Source organism: Mytilus edulis, chromosome 2 (genome assembly GCF_963676685.1).
Source record: "Mytilus edulis chromosome 2, xbMytEdul2.2, whole genome shotgun sequence".
NCBI classification, from domain to species: domain Eukaryota; kingdom Metazoa; phylum Mollusca; class Bivalvia; order Mytilida; family Mytilidae; genus Mytilus; species Mytilus edulis.
Window position 1 is genome coordinate 41,311,316 of NC_092345.1, and position 6,000 is coordinate 41,317,315.

Below are 6,000 nucleotides of genomic sequence, written 5' to 3' on the forward strand. Positions count from 1 at the left end.
CCTACCGAGGAGATCGAATGGCCCATAGACATAGTCCAATCTCGCTAATAAATGGGGTTCACGCAAAAAAAAATAAAACTAATAAAGCTAAACTTCCGTTAAAGGTGTGCCAAACAAAAATAATTGCGGCCGAGCTAGATCTGAAACTCGACATTATTCACTCACACATGGAATATTGGTTCAATATCGGCAGGCTTAGCAAAAAAATCTGTACAAGTATTCTATTTCGGAATGACAACAAAGTGAGGGCTATACCCTTGCACTTTTACAATGAAATGGCAATCTGCCGCAATACCCGCGAGTGAGCTATAATATAAGGCCCCTTTTTTAAGATATAATTACCGATGGAAGGAGAAAGACTTTTTGTGTAACCTGCCTTTGTGTTAAATTTTTTATTATTGATCAAGTCGAAAATGCTATCTAAAACACATACCACTCATGCAAAAAGAGGTGTCAGACAATTTTTTTTATCATACTGCTTTAATTACATTTAAGATGTCTGTTTCCGTTTTTTCCGTTAAATACCAATTCCTCAGAGCAATTGGTACTTTGCGGAACGGAACGGAACGGAAAAATAAATTAAAAAGTTTACATCAGATTCAACTTGATCACTGTCTCTAATCATCGTCGGAACGGGCTGTTGAAGGTATCTTTTTTAAAATATAATTACCGATGGAAGGAGAAAGACTTTTTGTGTAACCTGCCTTTGTGTTAAATTTTTTATTATTGATCAAGTCGAAAATGCTATCTAAAACACATACCACTCATGCAAAAAGAGGTGTCAGACAATTTTTTTTTATCATACTGCATGCTCTAATTACATTGAAGATGTCTGTTTCCGTTTTTTCCGTTAAATACCAATTCCTCAGAGCAATTGGTACTTTGCGGAACGGAACGGAACGGAAAAATAAATTAAAAAGTTTACATCAGATTCAACTGGATCACTGTCTCTAATCATCGTCGGAACGGGCTGTTGAAGGCCCCTTTTTTAAAATATAATTACCGATGGAAGGAGAAAGATTTTTTGTGTAACCTGCCTTTGTGTTAAATTTTTTATTATTGATCTAGTCGAAAATGCTATCTAAAACACATACCACTCATGCAAAAAGAGGTGTCAGACAATTTTTTTTATGATACTGCTTTAATTACATTAAAGATGTCTGTTTCCGTTTTTTCCGTTAAATACCAATTCCTCAGAGCAATTGGTACTTTGCGGAACGGAACGGAACGGAAAAATAAATTAAAAAGTTTACATCAGATTCAACTTGATCACTGTCTCTAATCATCGTCGGAACGGGCTGTTGAAGGCCTCTTTTTTTAAATATAATTACCGATGGAAGGAGAAAGACTTTTTGTGTAACCTGCCTTTGTGTTAAATTTTTTATTATTGATCAAGTCGAAAATGCTATCTAAAACACATACCACTCATGCAAAAAGAGGTGTCAGACAATTTTTTTTATGATACTGCTTTAATTACATTAAAGATGTCTGTTTCCGTTTTTTCCGTTAAATACCAATTCCTCAGAGCAATTGGTACTTTGCGGAACGGAACGGAACGGAAAAATAAATTAAAAAGTTTACATCAGATTCAACTGGATCACTGTCTCTAATCATCGTCGGAACGGGCTGTTGAAGGCCTCTTTTTTAAAATATAATTACCGATGGAAGGAGAAAGACTTTTTGTGTAACCTGCCTTTGTGTTAAATTTTTTATTATTGATCAAGTCGAAAATGCTATCTAAAACACATACCACTCATGCAAAAAGTGGTGTCAGACAATTATTTTTTTTATCATACTGCTTTAATTACATTAAAGATGTCTGTTTCCGTTTTTTCCGTTAAATACCAATTCCTCAGAGCAATTGGTACTTTGCGGAACGGAACGGAACGGAAAAATAAATTAAAAAGTTTACATCAGATTCACTGGATCACTGTCTCTAATCATCGTCGGAACGGGCTGTTGAAGGCCTCTTTTTTAAAATATAATTACCGATGGAAGGAGAAAGACTTTTTGTGTAACCTGCCTTTGTGTTAAATTTTTTATTATTGATCAAGTCGAAAATGCTATCTAAAACACATACCACTCATGCAAAAAGAGGTGTCAGACAATTTTTTTTTATGATACTGCTTTAATTACATTAAAGATGTCTGTTTCCGTTTTTTCCGTTAAATACCAATTCCTCAGAGCAATTGGTACTTTGCGGAACGGAACGGAACGGAAAAATAAATTAAAAAGTTTACATCAGATTCAACTGGATCAGTGTCCCTTATCATCGTCGGAACGGGCTGTTGACGGCCCCTTTTTTAAGATATAATTACCGATGGAAGGAGAAAGACTTTTTGTGTAACCTGCCTTTGTATTAAATTTTTTATTATTGATCAAGTCGAAAATGCTATCTAAAACACATACCACTCATGCAAAAAGAGGTGTCAGACAATTTTTTTTATCATACTGCTTTAATTACATTAAAGATGTCTGTTTCCGTTTTTTCCGTTAAATACCAATTCCTCAGAGCAATTCGTACTTTGCGGAACGGAACGGAACGGAAAAATAAATTAAAAAGTTTAAATCAGATTCATTTTGATCACTGTCTCTAATCAAGGACGACGTGAGGTCAGTCTAGATATCATAATGCATGACTTGCAAATGCGTTAATTTCATGATAATTTATCAGGACAATCCGACATATTCATCTACAGAATATTTCCCGATGTTATACATTATTACACATTTCACCTGTGAAGATGAGATTAAGTATACATTTGTGTTATTTGTATATGGAAAACCGTAAAACACAGAAATTCTAAAGTTTGTTTTGTTTTAAAGATTTTTCGAAATTTTGATAAATGCCCCCTTTGGATACCTTAAATGAAATTCCGTTCCGTTCCGTTCCGTTCCGTAAAGTACCAATAGCCAAAATTACACAAATAGGGGTACCGCAGCAGTGGCGGATCCTGAGAACTTTTCACACATGGGGACCGTCAACTGACTCACCTAAAGGGGGGCGCTTCGGTCATGCTTCAGTGATTCTCTATATAATCAACCAAATTTTTCCCACGAAAGGACCGGGCCCGGACCCTCCAGCCCCCCCCCCCCCCCGGCCCCTTGACCCGCCTATGAGCAGTTAACTATAAATGTATTATGATCTGAATAAAAACTTAAAAGATTTAATTTAAAGGTGGTTATTCATGACATTGTAGTATATATATGTGTATATGCCCAGCGTTATATTTATAGTTGCAACTGGTCAGGTACCTATATATACTACAAAAAGGCAGTGGCTATTTGACCGGCACCCATGCCAAGAAATTGCCTCCGTTGAAATTCTGCAAATATCCCATAGAGCAAATTACATGCATGATGAATATTGAACATTTGGTATATGACCGTGTTCTTTGTTTAAACAATATTTTATTCAAATAAATTGAATTGGATTGGGTAACAGGCATAGCCTATGTAAGCCCTCTCCACAAAACAAGGTACAATATATTACATTCAAACAACAGGGGCGGATGCAGGAATTTTCGAAAGGGGAGGGGGGGGGGGGGTGCTAACCCAGGGCAAAGGGGGGTGCAGGGGGTGCAAAACATATGTCCCGATACAAATGCATTGATCGGCAAAAATAAAGGGGGGGTGCGCACCCCCGGACCCCCCCCCCCCCCCCCCCCTGGATCCGCTACTGAACAAAACAACTCATACACAAACATAAAGACAAAACAGAATTAATTTTTCAAAAATACCTCTTAGCTGACTGGAATGATATTTCAAATAGTTAACTCAGATCAAAAGTATGACTATTCTAAAATGCTTCAAATGTTAACTCAGAAAAATTATGAAAAAATAAATTATGAAACAAGTTGCTTTCTTTAAAAAAAGAAAAACAATACATGAACCCACAACTGCTGATTGCGGTCAACAACATTAGTTGATTTTATTTGCTTTTGATTTGAACACATTTACTGTGAATGAGATATTAATCAATATTAATGAGTTTTGTTGTCACATCATTATTGAAAATTTGTAATAGTGGGTAGATTATTGCACATGTGAATGTATGTATGTACTTCGAGATTCCGCCAATTTAGACGCACCCCTTGATTGACTGCAAGGGTACAGCGGATCCATGTACACTCCCTAAGGATTAATGGAGATGGGTCCTTTACAATATTTTCCCACCACCAGAACAATCCCCGCCCAAGGGAGCGTGTAGGACACCGGGAAGTCTGTTATTATGGTGGAGAAAGCTGAAGTACTCGGAGAGAACCACCGGGCCACTCGGTAGAAACAGACAAACCAGAGAGATATCAGAAGATTGATCTCCTGGTCAAAGTAGGGGACAACTTTGACCAACCGAGGCCCCCAAAAATGAATGAATTTACTTAGTTTTTACTTTGTGTTTCATGTACAAATTGCTGATCTATTGCAATTCCCAATTTCTGCAAACTCTAAGTGACTAAGGGAAATTGTATTGACTCTGCAACATATACGTCTAATCCTCAGGTTGCTTTTTTTGTGGTTAATTTATTTTGACTTTTAAAAATTGATATCGATTTAATTTGTTTCCTGGAAGTTTTTAATTATCCTGCATAATTAATTGAGGCTGTCTGTGACAATCATACACACTTTATTTGTAATGTAATCAATGAGGACATATAAGATAAATAAATGTTAAAGTTCTGGACCTCAGATTTGAATATGGTTTAGGTTATTTGTCAAAATACCTTGATATATGACTTATAATATCTACTATATAAGAATTGTTCTGTGATCTACCTTCAAGAAAAAAGTAAATACTTATAATATCTACTATATAAGAATTGTTCTGTGATATACCTTCAAGAAAAAAGTAAATAACCAAATAAATATAGAAAAGAAGTTGGGTGTGATTTTCGATGAGATTCTTTCGCAAGAGACCTTATAACACAAATTAACAGCTATAAATTTTCAAATAGCCTTTATAAAAAAAAACCACCATAGCCCCTACCACAGTCAGCTACAATAGGCCTTGAAATAAGAAATGTAAACAATACAAACGAAAAAAGGAACGACCTGATTAATGTACCCAAAAAGAAACGAAAAATCAATCATGCAACACAGCAACAACCATTGAATTACAGGCAGATACTTACTGAATCAATGTGACAGGGATATGTTTGATAAATATTGGTAACTCTATACAATTTAAATATGTGGCCAATGAAACAACAACACCAGACAAAATGAATAACCAACTGCAAAAAATAGTGACCACTTTTCACAAATTGGGCTTATAATACTGTAAATCCAAAAATTATTGTGATGCTCTTATTATTGCAAGATGTACCAGGGTTATAATCACAATTATTTATAGCATTTTTAATTTTTTATAAGAGTTAAACAGGATTTTTCATAATGTAGCAAAATAATATTTGCATTTTATTCTAAAATGATAAAATCACATTAAATGCAGTCAATAATTTCTGAATTAACAGTATGTTGGGAATGAGTTGCCTATTCATCAAAAACCAAATGTATGTATGCTTGGGAAGAAGCAATAAAACATCTTCAAGATGAATTTGCTGCTTTGTATACAAACATATACAAATCATTGCTAAATTTACCTCTTATCAACTATTTTTGTAAAACTGGTGAAATTTGCATACTCAATAACCAGCTGAATCAAGTCCAATATATAGTACAAGGACAACATATTCATGAATGGAAAATAGTTTTAGTTTTATTAATGCATACATATGATTCATAAAATATGATTCAGTATTTGAAAATTAGACTTTAACTGTTATTTAAAAATAAAAATAAAAAATAATTGAAATTAAATAAAAATAAATTCATATTCAAAATTCTTTTTCGAAATTTCTAATAGCTACCATCAATAAACAAAAACAAAATTCAAGTTTTTAAAAATTCCTCTATCATTTCATCTAAATTGTCTTCAAGTCTTTCTTTCTTTTTTATGGATATAATTACATAACAATTGCTTTTAAAACCTTACTAAAACTG